At 37.9% G+C, this 18344-nt stretch overlaps 1 protein-coding gene across 8 annotated transcripts in view; it reads left to right on the top strand.

Annotated features, from left to right (window-relative positions):
* COA1 (cytochrome c oxidase assembly factor 1) overlaps positions 1 to 18344 on the top strand; it is a 95080-nt gene that overhangs the window by 29891 nt on the left and 46845 nt on the right. The gene's annotated exons all lie outside the window — the stretch shown is intronic.

Genomic DNA, 18344 nt, shown 5'->3' with positions numbered 1-18344 from the left:
GAAATATGCAGGGAATGATCCCAGTCTTTTGGTACTCTTTGAGACCTGGCTTGTAACCCAAGATGTGATCTATTCTGGAGAATGTTCCATGTGCACCAGAGAGGAATTCTGTTGCTTTGGGATGGAATGTTCTGAATATATCTGTGAAGTCCATCTGGTCCATTGTGTCATCCAAAACCCTTATTTCCTTGTTGATCTTCTGCTTAGATGATCTGTCCATTTCTGTGAGGGGGATGTTAATGTCCCCTACTATAATTGTATTATTGTTGATGTATTTCTTTGAGTTAGTTATTAATTGGCTTATATAATTAGGTGCTTCCATGTTAAGGGCATAAATTTTTAGGATTCTTAAATCTTGTTGGATACACCCTTTAATTATAATACAGTGTTCTTCCTTATCTCTTATTACTGTCTTTAGTTTAAAATCTAATTTGTCTGGTTTAAGGATTACCACCCCAGCTTTCTTTTGATGCCCATTAGCATGATAAATGGTTTTCCACCCCCTCACTTTCAATCTGGACGTGTCTTTGGGTCTAAAATGAGTCTCTTGCAGACAGCATATCGATGGATCTTGCTTTTTTTATCCAATCTGATATCCTGTGTCTTTTGATTGGGGCTTTTAGCCCATTTACATACAGGGTAACTATTGAAAGATAGGAATTTAGTGCCATTGTATTGCCTGTAAGGTGACTGTTAATGTGTATTGTCTCTGTTCCTTTCTGGTCTATGTTAATTTTGGGCTCTCTCTTTGCTTAGAGGACCCCTTTTGATATTTTTTGTATGGTTGTTTTAGTGATTATAAATTCTTTTAGTTTCTGTTTGTCCTGGAAGCTTTTTATCACTCCTTCTATTTTCAGTGACAGCCTAGCTGGATAAAGTATTCTTGGCTGCATATTTTTCTCATTTAGTACCCTGAATATATCATGCCAGTCCTTTGTGGCCTGCCAGGTCTCTGTGGGTAGGTCTGCTGCCAACCTAATGTTTTTACCATTGTAGGTTACAGACCTCTTGTCCCAAGTTGCTTTCAGGATTTTCTCTTTGTCTCTGAGATTTGTAAGTTTTACTATTCGATGTCAGGGTGTTGACCTATTTATTGATTTTGAGGGTGTTTCTCAATGCCTCCTAGATTTTGATGGCTGTTTCCTTCCCCAAATTAGGGAAGTTCTCTGCTGTAATTTGCTCCAAATACCTTTCTTCTTCTGGGATCCCAATTATTCTAATATTGTTTCGCTTTATGGTATCACTTGTCTCTCAAACTCTCTCCTCGTGATCCAGTAGTTGTTTATGTTTTTCTCAGCTTCTTTATTCTCCATCATTTGGTCTTCTATGTCACTAATTCTCTCTTCTGCCTCATTTATCCTAGCAGTTAGATCCTCCCATGTTTGATTACACCTCATTAATAGCCTTTTTGATTTAGACTTGTTTAGATTTTAGTTCCTTTATTTCTTCAGAAAGGGATGTTTTCTATGCTTTTTTCGAGCCCAGCTAGTATCTTTGTAATCGTTATTCTGATCTCTATTTCCATCATCTTACCAAAGTCCATATTGATTAGGTCCCTGGCAGTCAGTACTGCCTCATGTTCTTTTTTTTCAGGTGAGTCTTTCCGTCTTGTTATTTTGTCCAGAGAAAAGATGAATGAGAGAACAAAATACTAAAAGGGCAACATGACCCCAGAGAAATATACACTAAACAAATCAGCAGAGACCCAAAATTGGGGGGGTGAGGGGGAATATGATCGGGCGGGTGAATAGAACAGAGCCATAAACAAGATTTGGGTGTATTTTGGTCTGTTAGAAGAAACTACATTCCAAAATTTAAAGAAAGAAATATATATATATATACACGCATACACACACACACAAATAAGGTTAAATACAATCAAGGGATAGAATATGATTGTAATAATGAAAATTAAAAAATTTCAAAAAAGGAATTGATAGGATGAGAAGTTAGAAAAAGGAAAGAAGAAAATTTTAAAAAAAGGAAAGGAAAACAAAAAGAAAATTAAAAAAAATTAAAATTGAAAGACTAAAGAATCATGGGGAAAAAAGCCATGGATTCTGTGTGCTGTATTCCCCTAGTGCTGGAGTTGTGCCATTCTCATTGATCAAAAAGAAAAAAATAAAGAAATTAAAGGTGAAAGACCAAAGAGTCATGGGAAAAAAAAGCCATGAATTCTATGTGCTGTGTTCCCCTAGCGCTGGTTTTGCAGTTCTCATTGATTGGTAAACTTGGTCTTGGCTGGGTGTTCTTGCTGATCTTCTGGGGGAGGGGCCTGTTGCATTGATTTTTAAATGCTTTTGCGGGAGGCAGAATTGCACTGCCCTTGCCAGGGGGCCAGGCTAAGTAATCTCCTGTTTGCTCTTTGTAGCTTTTGTTCCCTGAAAGCTTTAGAGGAAGAGAATGAAAATGGTGGCCTCCTAATCTCTGGCCTCAGAGGAGCTGAGAGCTGGGACCCCAGTCCTCAGTGAGCCCTCAGAGAAAAGCAGTCAATCACTCCTGTCTCCTCATCTCCGGGGGCACTCTCTGCTCACCCGGCCAGTGATCCAGCGTTTCTATCTCTGGCACACGACCCCGTTTGGAGTCTCCAAACCCAGCAGATCCCTTTGGTGCACTCCCACGCCGCTCCTCCCGGGGAGGAAGGGGGAGTCTTCCTGGCTCTGCTGCTTGTTGGGTCCCTGCTCAAAGAGTAGTGGCCCGACTGTGCCGTGGATCACAGTTTATGGCAACCCTGAGCTGAGAGCCCACTCCTGGGCTCACTCTTTGCAGCCAGCTTCCCTGCTCTGATACCTGGGAGCTCTGCTGTGCTCCGGCACCCCCGGTGTTCCTGTGACCCCAAGGATTTTGAGACCACAGTGTCCCAGCGAGGCTTCCACCCCCCCCACTTAGCTGCCAGAGCAACGTCCTTCACCAGAGCAAAAGTTTCGATTTTGTGCTCCTCTGCTCTATCACTTGCTGGTAGCCAGCTGACGGAGGCTCCATCCCCTCGTGGTCTGTCTTCTCATATTTTGTCTCAGATTCATTTCTCCACACCTCCTACCTTGCAGAAAGTGGTCACTTTTCTGTTCACAGTTGTAGGTATTCTTTTTTCGATCTCCTGTTAACAGGTGTTCAGAATGGTTTGATAGCTATCTAGCCGAATTCCTGGGACCAGATGAAATTGTCTCCTACTCCTCCACCATCTTGGACTGTCTTTTGAAACTTTTAAAAAAGTAGAGGTTTTTTAAACCTCTTAGGTCCTGCCTTCAACCCATTTAATTTATGATTTCTAGGAATTTGCAGTAAAATTGTACTCATGGGTAAAAATCATTAGTCTGGTTGAGTCTGTTACTGCCTTGTATTACTGATGTGGCTTGAAGAGTACAGAATGATGTTGATCTATGTCTTCCATGAATGTAGTTCCTATGTATATAAGAAAATTGTTCTCTTCTGCCCAGGTACACAACCATGGATCATAGTGACCCCTTATCTTTCCATGACCCTATAATACTTAGTTTTAATTTATGTCTATGTTAAAAACTTAATCCCAGGGTTTCTGCTGTCACTGAAATTGAATTGTAAAAAGCATAGAGTAAGATATTACATGGTCTTCATGTGTTAAAGATCTAAACATCTTTTGTTTTTTTCCCTTTAAGCTTAAAGGTGCCAAAATTCAAGGGGGAAAAAAGGCAAAACAAACCAAACCAAAACAAAAAACTCCCCAAAACAAAAGCCAAAAACCAAAGGAAAAAAAAAACCCACCAAAAAACCAAAATCCGGGAAGAAAAAAGCAAGCCTAACAAACAAATCTAGTATTGTTTTCAAAGGTGACTTTGCTGGGGACAGTAATGTCAGAAGTCTCCCGGGTGACTTCCTGCATTCATTTACAGGGAAACCCTGACAGCTGCCTGCCTGTTGTTTTAGTATCACTTATATATTCCCAAGTGGAAAATCTGGTCTTTCAACTCAGTTGTGAAATAAATATCACATGCAATAATAGAAAAGGCTTAGCAAGTGAAGGTTTTAGTTATGATCTGATATCTAGTACTTTCTTTTCCTTTTGTAATTTGAGGTAGCACTAATATCTGTTAGAGTTGGAGAGATAAAATGAGATCATTTATGTCAAGCACTTACCACACTGCCTAGTTGCTCAAGAAATATTAGTTCACAGTATATTAGTTCTATGAGCGTGCTTTGCTCAAGCCAGATACCTAAGAATCATCCATGAATTTTTTCTCTCCTTTACCTACCAAAGATCTATTTCATCTTAATAGGCCTTTGAATGGGAGTTAGTCATATCCCATGTTTTATAGCAATTGGATATTAGCAGGTAGTAACTAAATCCTTCAGGACACTGAGTTCTCTTGCACCTAATTAGTAGTAAACATTACTGGTTTTCTAGAATTCTAAAAGGATTTTAGTAATTTTCACTTCTACTGGCAAAATTGGTACTGTTAGTAGCAGTTTCATAATAAATTTGCCATCATTGACAGAATTAATTATCTTAACATTACCCATAATAAGTTAAATGGGTATTAAAATAATAATTTATTATTATTTTTATTTGTGTTTATTTTTATTTTTAGGCTTAACATTTCTGCATGTGTGAGTTTATAGGCATGCAGGATATAGTAAAGTGTACAATTTGCCCAAAGACACTGCAGGTTTCATATCTAGACTTTGCAGTTTTATAGCCTCAGACCAGTTGTGTAATTCCTCTAGGCTTGCTTTACCATATATTTTAAGTAGGTTAGTAAGACTTAGTTACAGACAGCATTGTCACAGTCATTGGATTTATATGAAATTTATATGAAAATGCAAAAGAGTAAGAAGAGTCAAGGCATTCTTCAAGAACAAAGTAGAATAGCTTATTTGATTAGATATCAATATTTTAATGAAGTTAGAGTAATAAAGACAGTGTTCTTGGTTCAGTAGATCAACCAAACAAAATTAGGAATATAAAAACAAGCACATGTGTATAGACACTTCATTTATGGGAAAGATGACATGTAGAACAGTGGAAACATGGTACCTCAGTAAATGGTGCTAAAGCATTGTGCATATTTATATGGAACAAAGTGAATCAAGTTTTATACCACACCACACCTAAAATAAATTCCTGGTGGATTGTGGCCCTACTTGTGAAAGGCAAAACAATAAATATTTTAGGAGACAATATAGAAAAATATTTATGTGACCTTAGAATATAAAAAGTTTTCTTAAATAGGACACAAAAAGGATTTTAACCCTAAAAGGAAAAAATAATAAATTGGATTTTATTAAAATAAAGAATTTCTGTTTATCAAAAATCACTGTAAGAGAGTAAAAGGCAAGCTACTCCTAGAGAGTAGGAGAAGATATTTGTAGCTCTCTGACAAGGAGCTCATAAATTGGATATAAGTAAGACTACAGATTGGTGACAAAAAGACAGCCTAATAGAAAAATGAGTAAGAGACTTGAACAGGTACTTCACCAAAAGGATGTCCAAATGTCCAGTGAAAATAAGAAAAGTTACTTGAGACTGCAAGTCATTAGAGGAATACAAATTAAAACCATGATGGCGTACAACTACTACACACCTGCCAGACTAATAATAATTTGTGGGACTATGGAGCATGAAATTCTCGTACACTGTTAGTAGAATATATATTAGTGTACCACTCTGGTCAACTGGCAGTGTAAATGCTGAATGTATGCATACTCTGTGACCCTGCAATTCATCTCCCCACAGAAATGCTATATATGTGTGTAACCAAGTGGTATGTATATGAATGTTCATGGCAGCATAATTTGGTCTAGCTCCATATGGGAGGGGTATGTGCATCAATATTATAATAGGTAGTAAGTTATTATATGTTTCTACCTTGGGATATTGTACTGTAGTAAAAATGAACAAACTCAGTTCATACGACAAAATGTGTGTATTTAAAACATAATGTTTAGCATAAGAACCCACGTGCAAAAGAATGCATACTGTATGATTCCAGTGTTTAGAAGTCATAGTAGTTGCCCTTGGAGAGGAGGAAGGGGTTAATGATTAGGCAGAAACAAGAAGTGTCTGATGGGGTGCTGGCAGTGCTCTATTTCTAGTCCTTCATGGTGGTTACATAGATGCTTGCTTTGTTATAACATATTAAGCTGAGTATTTATTTATGTTTTGTGTTCTTTTCTTTGAGTGTTAAATTTCAATAGAAAAATAAGGGAAGAACCACCCGGCTTTATAAAACCCAGCAAATATTCAGTATGAGATTTTCCTTCTGACCTCTCAATATGATTTGTGAATACTTTGCCTATGTCCTTTAATTAATGATTACTTTTGGGCTTGATATTATACTTAAAAATTTAAACTCTTTGAAGATTAGATAGGAACCGTGTTAGCCAGCACACATACGCAAAGTGACTTTGCCCTTGAAAATTCAAATGTTCCAACTTTTTGTGTGACACACAAACAGTATAATTTTTTTAAGGATGATAGAAATGTAATGAAACACTTTCGTGCCACAGTTGTTGCTTTTTTTTTAAATTTTCATCAAAGAAAAGTCTTAATTGTAAATAGTTAAAGCTATCATTTTTGTGGGTACTTTTTTCTGTTGTTTTAAGCCTCATTTTAACCCAGGAGGTTTGTGGTTTTATAAAAGTTACATATATTCTCTGTTAAATTTAAAACATTTTAATATATATATTTTCCTCACTGCAAATGGGATATTGTTTTGAAATTTATATTTTCTAATTGTTGATTATTTGCAAGAACATTGTTGATTTTTATGGTTATCATTTATTTATTTGTTTTTTAAGATTTTATTTATTTGACAGAGAGAGACACAGCAAGAGAGGGAACACAAGCAGGGGAAGTGGGGAAGGGAGAAGCAGGCCTCCCGCTGAGCAGGGAGCCCAATGCGGGGCTCCATTCCAGGACCCTGGGATCATGACCTGAGCCAAAGGCGAACGCCCAAGGACTGAGCCACCCAGGTGCCCCTGTGGTTATCATTTACATCACACTTGATTCAACCAGTGTTCCTAGTTATGATTAAAAGGGGATTGAAGTCATCCTTATTGAGCCCTACCTCCACACACACTTTTTAAAATAAGTAAAATTTCTCTCTATTTTCTCCACTAAATTTAAGTGACTTTTTTTTTTTTAAGATTTTATTTATTTATTAGAGAGAGAGACAGCGAGAGAGGGAACAGGAACAGGAACAGGTGGAGTGGGAGAGGGAGATGCAGACTCCCTGCTGAGCAGGGAGCCCGATGCGGGGCTCGATCCCAGAACCCCAGGATCATGACCTGAGCCAAAGGCAGATGCTTAACGACTGAGCCACCCAGGCGCCCCTTAAGTGACATTCTTTTCTAGGCTATGCATAAACCTCTGAATAATTAAGATTTTTTTATTTACTCACAGAGTAAATAAAAGGCCCAAACTAGAATTTAAACAAATTCAAGGCATAAACCAGAAAGGAAAATCACTAAAGATTCTAGTATCAGTGCATACCTTTTTAGCTTTTGAGTTGAAATACTCTAGGCACCTATATAAAAAGAGATATTCTTTCCTGTAAAAGATATAAAAGATGAATTTCTTCTTGACTTCTATTGGTTAGTTACTAAAAGAGCTTTTTATACTTTGTTCTTTAAAAATAATTTAGTTGTAACGAAGTTTTTTTTTTTTAATGAAAAGGATTCTTCAAAGTAATATAATTGATTTAAGTCTACATAAACTTTTTGGTTTTGTTTGTAGCTTTCTTTTGTAGGAATGAAAACAGGTAAGGTAGACAGGGTATGTCAGCGTAAACTCATTACTGCTGTTGATAAAATGATATGTTAGTCCATATTATAATTTCTTGTGAGGCAAGGGACCCCCCTTAAACCTCTGATGGCCTGAGAACACCTAACTTCTTTACAGAGCATCTAGTAGGGAGGTCTGTGTTCTGGGTGCTATGGCTTCAGTTTTCTTAACTCACTACATTTGTAAAGGTAAAGAATGTTTCCATCCCATTTTTTAAAATTGAACCATTGTGATAAAATGCAGCAAGTCAATGTGAGCTTGAGCATTAAAGTATAAATTTAAAGTTTAAGAGAGAGATATATACGTATGTATATGATATATGTGTGTACACATACACACACCCATATATATATATATACACACGTGTGTATGTATAGGGATGTTCCTGCATTTTTAGAAAGCTGTTCAGTGCTTCTTTGCCAGTTTTTTTCTGTGATATTACCAGAAATTGAGGCCAAAATTAGATAAAATATGTGTCTAAAGAATTTTTCTGTGAGACAAATCTGGTTACTTCCAGAGGCTTGCTTTTTTCATTCTTTATTGTGGGAAATTTCATACATACACAAAATTGGAGAGCATAAGGTAACAGATACCTGTGTATTTATGAACCAAATTCAACAATTACCAAAAACTTTAATTTGTAGTGATGTTGGAACATTATTACTGATTTGAAGTTTTAAAAATTACTTTTTTGTGATCCATACTTTATTTTCCAGTTTAAAGATAAATTTGCCACCAAATGATACTAAATATTTAGAGCCTAATTTGGATAAAATCCATCAAAATCAAAGAGCATCCTGGATTTGCTGGCACAGTCTTGATTTTCGTTTCATGAGGGACACTGAAGAGGTAGAAATTAAGTCTTCCCTTGTCCTTTACATGCTTACAAAACTATGTTAAATATATATATATATGTTTATACATATATGTGTACACACACACACACACACACACACAGATAAATACATACATACTTATATACTTAACATAGATCTACCAGGTGAAAAATCAAAAGGACTGACTGAAAATGTACCCAAAGTAGTCCCAAGCCTGGGAAGCTGTATATTTGGAAAGTTAGGCTGACTCTGACCTTGCCCCAAGAATTCCCCTCCTTCTGCCTAATTTTTCTTTCAACATATTTCTCAAATGCCTCTGGCTATAACTTCTAAGGTAGCTCTCATTCTGAAATGATAGTGTCTGTGATATGCTAATTACATGTTGGGATGTTCATAACATTCTAAATATATGTGGTATTATTTGTAAGATATCAAATAAGCTTCTATAGCGGACCTATGGAATCAACGAAAACATTTCCTCACAGAATTATTTACCATTCCCTTTTTGTGTCTACGTGACAGTGTACTGCCTGTGTGGTAAAGAGAGTCAAGTGGCAGTCTAGGCCGTCTTTCAAGATTGGAAACTGTACTAGAGCAAATATAAAACACACCCCTGCTGATTAGTACTTAGAAAAAAGTCTTCACTTTTTTTTTTTTTTTTTTTTTTACAAATAACAGGTTGACTCCGCAATCCCATGGCTCACTTTAAACAGGTATAATTAACTCTGTAATTAATAAAGTGAATAAGAACTTTTAATTAAATCATAATAACTACTTTGGTTATAGCCAAAAGCATGAATTTCTCTTCTTAGAGACATATGAACTAGGCACTCCTCATTGTTGTGCTTCTTGTTAAATTCACCAAGTGACGGGTATATCCTTTTTTTCCGCATTGATCCTAGTTTATCAGAATGCAGGATTTACCTTTAAGGGTGTGTTCTCTTACTAGTAGTGTCTCCATTAATGTCTTCACCTCCCACTCCTATAATTTGACGAAGGCAGTCAAGATATAATTGTAGCTTCCCTAATCCGCCCCGTTCTGAGTTTTCCCAAGCCCTAGATGTCTCTGCAGTGCCAAAATAAAGCCCTGGGGAATTTGAAACTTTCGGGTTGACAATTGCAAAACTGTTTATGCTAATATAAAGTGGTGGTGGTGAGGCCTGTGGCTTTCAAATATGCAGATGCTTTCTTAGAATGGATATATCAGCCCTTTTGCAGGTGGATTATATGTGTGATAGAAGTATATGCTTGGCGTGCCCTCCTAGTCATATCTAATTGTAAAGTTTATTTAATCAGTAAAATTGGTAATGGGACTTTAAAGCACATTGAAGCTTCGATTAATGTCCTTGGAAACTAAGTACCCAAGATCATGTGCAAGTATGACACACTACTGATGATTCACACCTCACAGCCACTAACACAATTTATACAAATAATTAGCATAATAGAATTGTTCTCCTGCTATTTGGGTATCATTTTTGGCTCATGGCTACCTCCTGCATCAACTCTTTTAACTTTCACTATGGTTATGAAACAGGTTTTGCATTGCGTTTTGTTCTGAGATTCTCAAAGTTTCTATATAAATATTAGTGGGTGGCAAGTATTCAGTGTTTTTCCATTGTATTAAAGTAAGGAAACCACAGCATTGAGAGGTTTGTCACTTATACCAGTCAGCTGGGTTTATGCCCCTGCATTTGTGAATTGTGTCTCAGTTTTCATGTTTGAGATTTTTAAAAACAGCTTGTTTTTTTTTTTAATTTAAATTCAGTCAGCCAACATATAGTACATCATGGTTTTTGATGTAATGTTCAATGATTCATTAGTTGTGTATAATACCCACTGCTCATCACATCATGTGCCTTCCTTAATGCCCATCACCCAGTTACACCATCCCCCCACCCCCTCCCTTTCCACAACCCTCAGTTTGTTTCCTGGAGTCCAAAGTCTCTCATGGTTTGTCTCCCTCTCTGATTTCTTCCCGTTCAGTTTTCCCTCCCTTTCCCTGTGGTCCTCTGTGCTGTTTCTTACATTCCAGATATGAGTGAAACCATATGATAATTGACTTTCTCTGATTGATTTATTTCACTTAGCATAATACTCTCCAGTTCTATCCATGTCGATGTAAATGGTAAGTATTCATCCTTTCTGATGGCTGAGTAGTATTCCATTGTATGTATGAACCACATCTTCTTTATCCATTCGTCTGTTGAAGGGCATCTCAGCTGCTTCCACAGCTTGGCTATTGCGGACATTGCTGCTGTGAACATTGGGTGCAGGTGTCCCTTCTCTTCACTACATCTGTATCTTTGGGGTAAATACCCAGTAGTGCAATTGCTGGGTCATAGGGTACCTGTATTTTTAACTTCTTTAGGACCTTCCATACTGTTTTCCAGATGGCTGTACCAGCTTGCATTCCCACCAACAGTGTAAGAAGGTTCCCCTTTCTCCACGTCGTTGGCAACATTTGTTGTTCCCTGTCTTGTTAATTTTAGCCATTCTAACTGGTGTAAGGTGGTATCTCACTGTGGTTTTGATTTGCATTGCCGTGATGGCAAGTGATGTGGAGCATTTTTTCATGTGTCTGTTGGCCATTTGTATGTCTTCTTTGGAGAAGTGTCTGTTTGTGTCTTCTGCCCATTTCTTGACTGGACAATCTTGCTTTTACGAGCAAGTGGGTTGTGTTGAGTCACTGAAATTAATCTAACCTGTGATTTATCTGCAGGCTAAACATTTGTTTTTCATATTGTATGCAATTCCATAACTTTTGTTTTGACCTTGTGAAAGTCAGTTTTCCTAAAGATTATGCTTTAGTGTTCTAGGATTTTCATGCTGTATTAATCTAGTTAACAGGGGATCATAAGGAAAAGTTTTCTAGAATTCAACTTACACAGGCTGGTTTTGGTGAAGGACTGAGAAAACAGAGGAGGTATCACTGGTTCTGTTATAATTGAGAAACCCAACTCTCTAAATGAAAAAGCAGTTATCTCCCTTTACATTAGTCACCTGTACCAACTGGTGATTTAAGAAGCTTACTTGAATCTTAGTGTCTATTGCCGTATTTGCTTCAGATTGCATTTCCACTTCACAGCCCTCACTGAGAGCAGTGTATTTATGCGGTACTGTTTACAGATGATTAATATTGAAGTAGAAATGTGCTGCTTTAAGAAAAAGGAAGCCGAGGTGGAGTAGTGTGATGGCAAGCAAGCCTCTTTTTATGGAATTCCAGAATTTTCAGAAAATCCCTGACAACTACCATTCATTTCAGGTAGAAGAAGCTAAGGTGGCCATTGTTTCTTATGAAGTTTGGAAAGTGTGGGATTTTAATCATATAATTTTTCTTAGAATGTAATACGCTTGATTAAAATTATGACTATTTTAAGACTTCAGAGAATAACTTAACAAATACCCATGTACCTATCATCTATTTCTGTCAAGTCCTGATCTTTTTCCCATACTTGCTAGGCTTTTCTCTTTTAAGAAATAAAACAAAACTGATGCTGTTGATATAGTCTGTATAATCCTCCCCTGAATCTATTTTTCTGTCTTCTTCCTTTCTTCATCAGAGGTAACTACTGTCCTGATATATTTTGTTATGTATGAATATAGTCATACATAAGATAGCCTCATTTTCCATGTTTTCAATAATATATATTCATAGGAACATACTGTAATATATATCATTCTGCAACTTGCTTTTCATTAGGTTACCACTGTGGTTTTTAACTACAGGCATGTTGATATTTGTAGGTTGGTCATTTATTTTACCTGTTATATAGTATTCCATTATGTTTATTATAATTTATACATTTCCTGTTGGTAGATACTTAGATTTCTGGTTGTTCTGCTTTTACATACAATATGGCAGTGGTTATTCTTGTAGTATGTGTAAGATAATTGCTCTAGGCCCTAGAGTCTAGCATTTTTATGCAGATGTGCAGTTGCTGGACTGAAGGGTATATGCATCTTCAGCTTTACTATATATTGCCAAATAGTTCTGTAAAGTACTCACATTAATTTATTCTCCCACCATTGGTGTATAAAAGTTTTTGTTCCATATTCTGATCATTCTTGGTTTTATCAAACAAATTGCAGGCAGAGGGAAAAACAAATGAGAAGACTTTCATGTGTGGCAAGGAGATGAGGTGAGAGAATTAATAGGGAGGCTCCTCAGCCATTGTAAAGACTTTGTCTTTTACCTTGGGTGTGATTACTATCTGAAATGTGAAGGTTTTTAACAGAGGAGTGGTGTAATCTTATTTAGGTTTTGAAAGGATCACTGTGGTTGCTGTATGAAGAGGACAGTATAAGAGAGGCTAAAGGAGAAAGCAAGGAGACTAATTAGGAGGTTGTTGTTACAATTCAGGCAAGAGATGATGGTGACTTAGTCCAGGGTGTAGATGAAGGTGGTGAACAATGTTCACCGTCTAGATATATTTTGAAAGTAGAATGAACAAGATATGCTGATGTATTAGATGTGGAATGTGAGAGAAAAAATACAGAGTTTTGGGCCTGGACAACTGGAAGTCTAGAGTTGCCATTCATTGAAAGGGTTCTGTGGGAGAAGCAGGTTTAGGAAGGAGGGACAAATCAGGAATTCGATTTTGAACAGGCAAGTTCTAGGGGCAGCCCTAGCATTCAGGCTAAGATGTTGACTAGGCAGGTAGATTCAAGAGTCTAGAATACAAAGAAATCTGAACGAGAAGTATGGATATCAGCATAGAGGAGTGGTTTAAAGCCATGAGATTGGGTGAAGGGATGAGTGCAGAGATAGAAGTCCAAGAAGATCCCCGGGCCAGTCCAGCGTTTACAGGTCAGGAGAATGAGGTTTACCGACAAGAGAGAGTGCTCAGTAAGGAGGAGGAGAACCAAGAGTGAGTAGTGTCCTGGAAGCCTAGTGTAGAAACTGTTTCAAAGGAGAATTGGTTGGGCGCCTGGGTGGCTCAGATGGTTGGGCGTCTGCCTTCGGCTCAGGTCATGATCCCAGGGTTCTGGGATCGAGTCCCACATCGGGCTCCCTGCTCCTTGGGAGCCTGCTTCTCTCTCTTTCTCTCTCTCCTCCTCTGTCTCTCATGAATAAATAAATAAAATCTTTAAAAAAAAAAAAAAAGGAGAATTGGTTGGCGATGTTGAATATGCCCAGATCAAGTAAGATAAGTGCTGAGACTTGACCTTTAGTTTTAACAATATGGAAGGCATTAATGACTTCCATAGAAGCTGTCTCTGTGCAGTAGTAAGGAGATAAAGGCTAACATGGAGTGCTTGCAAGAAAGAATGGGAAGACAGGGATGGAAGATAACAAAAATAGATACCTCTTTTGAGGAATTTCTTCCCTAAAGGGAGTAGAAAAATGAGACCATTGCTGGAAGAAGGTACAGGATTAAGAGTTTTTTCAAAGATAGGAGTTAGTATAGTGTGTTTGATGCTGATATGAATAGTGTAATGAAATAGTATAATAAAGGAAATTGATGATGCATAAGAGAGAGGGGTGAATTGCTGGAATGAGGCTGAGTAGATGAAAGGAGATGGAGGGATACAATGGAGGGACTGGTCTTAGTAGGAACACAGACCATTCATCCATAATGGCAAAGGGAAGGCAAGAGTACTTTGGCACAAATGTAGATAAACGGATAGATTTTGATTGCTTTTATTTTTTAAATGAATTGGGAAGCAAGATCATCTGCTGAGCCCAAGGATGGGGAAGGAGATACAGAAGTAAAATACAGGAAAACGTATGACCTGATAACTCAGGAGACTAGAGAACCTGGTCAGTGATTACAAGGCCACACCACCTGTGCCAATAAGGTGGCGAATAGGATTTATCTAGGATTGGGATTTGCCTGGTGATCATGATAGGGGAATTAGTTGAGGGTGTATTCAAAGGCGGGGGATTATAATAATGGACCATGGACTCTAAGTTGGGTGAAGGACAGTGCAAAGGTGATAGGACCAATGGATTATAGAGCTGAGGTTTAAAAATATTAGAGTAAAGATATTTGAAGAGGTGAGTTGAAAAGATAGAGGCTGGCTGGGTAGTGGGAAGCTGGAAGTTGAGATTGTGCAGGGGTTCAAGTTACTAGTGAGGAGTTCTAGAGCATGACTAAGAACGAGTAGCTGAGGTCAAGGGAAGGAGTGTGCCCTGAGAGGAGAGGAGGATGTCAAGGATCATTTATGTGGATATTGAAATCATCATGCATTTTGTTTCTAGGAATTTACCGATTTCTTCTAGGCTGTCAGATTTGTTGGCATATAATTGTGCATAGTAGTCACTTACGATTCTTTGTTATATCTGTGGAATCAGTTGTAATGTCTCTTTCATCTGATTTTATGTGAGTCCTCTTGTTTTTATTCTTGGTGAGTCTAGCTAAAGGTTTGTCAATTTTGTTGATCTTTTCAAAGAACCGGCTCTTAGTTCCTTGGTCTTTGCCATTTTCTTTTTCGTCTCTATTTCATTTATTTATGCTCAGATCTTTGTCATTTCCTTCCTTCTACTAACTTTGGGTTTCATTTGTTTTTCTTTTTCTAGTTCTTTGAGGTGTAATGTTTGCTTGTTTATTTGGGATTTTCCTTTTTTCTTGAGGTCAGCATTTATTGCTTAGAACTGCTTGTGCTGGGGCGCCTGGGTGGCTCAGTTGGTTAAGCGACTGCCTTCGGCTCAGGTCATGATCCTGGAGTCCCGGGATCGAGTCCCGCATCGGGCTCCCTGCTCAGCAGGGAGTCTGCTTCTCCCTCTGACCCTCCCCCCCTCATGTGCTCTCTCTCTCTCTCTCTCTCTCTCTCATTCTCGCTCTCTCAAATAAATAAATAAAATCTTTAAAAAAAAAAACTGCTTGTGCTGCTTCCCATAAATATTTATTTTTTTAAAGATTTATGTATTTTAGAGAGAGAGAGAGGGAGAGAGGGCATGAGCAGAGGGTGGGGCAGAGAGGGAGGGAGGCAGGGAGACTCCCTGCTGAGCAGGGAGCCCGCCATGAGGCTTGAGATCGTGACCTAGCTGAAACCAAGAGTCAGACGCTTAACTGACTGAGCCACCCAGGCGCCCTGCATCCCATAAATTTTAGCATCGTTTCTCTGTTTTCATTTGTCTCAAGGTATTTTTTTTTTGACTTCTTAGATCATCATGCATTTTGATAAGAACAGGGTTGGAGAGAGTCATGGCCAGGAACTAAAATATTTAAGGAATGATCTTGGAGGTGCCATGCCGATGACTGCAGCAAGCATTAGGGATGGTGATGATAATTTGGTCTGAAAATTTGAGATTGAAAGCTAGAATTTTAGGGAGGCAGGTGAGACAGTAGTTTGGAAGTAGCAAAAAGAAATAAGAACACCTACCCTGTCTCCAGGCCTACTGTGAAGAGGAGTATGAGAATGAAGACAGTCAGGACTGGAGAGGGTTGCAGGGATAGCCAGGTTTCAGTTGGCAGTGGCTTTCAGCCCTGGCTGTGCATTAAAATCATCAGGGAGGGCTTGTGAACATACTGTTTCCTTGGTCCCAGCCCCCAGAGATACTGACTCAGACAGTCTGGGGTGGAGCTCAAGCTTAAGTAAATTTTTTTAACTCCCAGGTGATTGTATGTACAGCCAGGGTTGTGTCCCAAGCAGGAATGTTCTGAGAAAAGGATGAGTAATTGAGGATGACAGATGTGTTTCTGAGGGCATAGGCAAAGGGTTTGGGAGTTCAAGAGGGGTGGGGCATTTTTGAACGTTTATTGGCCCTTTGAATTTCTGTGAATTACCTATTTATACCCATGAATCTTTTATTCTGTTGGTAAATGTTTGATTTTTGTTTTGGTTTGAACTTTTTATTGAAGTATTACATGAATACTGAAAAGTATGCCCCTGCACATATTGTGGAATGAGCACCAAGAAACAGAACATTACTAACATCTAGAAACCATACTTATGCCCCTGTTATATTAACTATCTCTTCACTGGGGGAGATTTATTTATTAAAAAGGCTCTTATGTTGCCTGTCTTGAGTAGCAAAAAAGATTTCATATCAACGTGTACTGGCCTTAGGTTATAGGGTAAACCAAAATAGAAACGGCCATGATTTTTTCTCTTTTCTTCTCAAAGTACATAGAATACATAGAAGAGGGCTTGCAAAAATCCAAGAAAACCTTTTTTTTTTTTTTTTCATCTGAAAACTGGTTGCCTGGCAATGCATTGTAGTTGGAGACACTGTGGTCTTTTGTGCTGCTTCTTCATTAGCTCTTTTCCTCTTTGACTGGAAATCAGTTGTTTTGGCAAGTGGAAACATGTTCTAAGTGCTAGGGCCTCACCCAGTTGGCCTAGACAGTTTGGGTCTTCCATACCTACCTGATTGTACTGAGTCTAGAGTTTAGGGTTTAGGGATTGTACTGAGTCTAGAGTTTAGGGTTACAGCTGTAAATCAGGTTTGAGTCAGGGAAGACCCCTGAGGAACGGTCATTATGTTGTTTTTTTTTTTTAAGAAGTAAAATATATTGAATAAATGTAAATGGCCAGAGTCTGCTTTTAGCATTTGCAACTATTCATTTCCAGTATTTTGACCCCTGCTGAAAAAAAAAAAAAAGGAAAGACTGGATTTTTGATATGTAGAATGTGCAACACAATGAACTTAATTTTTCATTTCTTAACAGAAAGCTGGGAAACAAAAAGCTGGTAGGATATTATGATGATGACTTTTTATTACTGTCAGGAGCAGGAAATACCAATTTCTTTTATTTTAGTTATTCCTTTAGCATCTGTTGAATAACGTTAATTGAAAGTAACATCATAAGTATTAAAGACTACTGGAAAAAAACGGTGAAGGCAAAAGTACTCCTTGCTTGAGACACTTGGCTGGCTCAGTCGGTAGAGCATGTGGCTCTCGATCTCAGGGTTGTGAATTCGAGGCCCATGTTGAGTGTAGAGATTACTTTAAAATCTTAAAAAAAGTACTGCTTGTTTGATTTTACATTGTACCACATTCTCTAAAATTCTTTGAAGTTTAGATGAGTACAATATCAGAATATTGTTATGAAGACATACATCAGTAACTTACTAAGTTTCATGGGTGGAGTATTTTCTTACTCTCGTCAATTTCCTTGTCCTGTACTACTTGCAGAATAGTGACAGCTCAAGTGCTCTGGGCTGTTGTACAACAGTGAATGGAGACGGCCTAGGACATGGAGTGGTCCTATGACCAGTCTTCCCAACTCTAGGCTGCATTGTCCTAGGTAGGCATTTGGCCTTTAAAGAAAGTCATTTGAATAAAGAGATCAGTGGTTGCCAGGTGTTAGCAAGAGGTAAGGATGAATAGGCAAAGCTCAGAGGACTTTTGTAGTAGTGAAAATATTCTGTATGGTACTGTAATGGTGGTTACATGTTATACATTTGTTAAAACCCATAGAATGTATAACATCAAGAGTAAACAATTTAACTGTGGACTTTGGGTGATAATGATTTGTCACTGTAGATGTTTATTGATTGTAATAAATGGCCCACTCTGGTACAGGATGTTGATAGTAGGGAAGGCTAAATGTGAAGGAGGCTACTCAGGGACACTTGGGATCTCTCTGTACTTTCTGTTCAATTTCTCTGTGAAACTAAAACTTCTCTAAAAATAAAGTTTACTATTAAACAAACAAGTCATTTGCAGGATTTTTATGACGTTGCAATATTTAACAATACTTTTTAACATAAATCTATTCCCTTATCCATCATAAGGCTTTCACTTGATAGTATATGCCCATTTCTTAGTGTTTGCCATCAATGAATATGAAAAATAA

Source organism: Callorhinus ursinus, unplaced genomic scaffold, assembly GCF_003265705.2.
Source record: "Callorhinus ursinus isolate GAN/ISIS: 27379988/994484 unplaced genomic scaffold, GSC_fseal_2.0 scaffold73, whole genome shotgun sequence".
Taxonomy (NCBI): Eukaryota; Metazoa; Chordata; class Mammalia; order Carnivora; family Otariidae; genus Callorhinus; species Callorhinus ursinus.
Note: the sequence above shows the minus strand (reverse complement) of the source record. Positions and strands in the feature narration are given on the sequence as shown.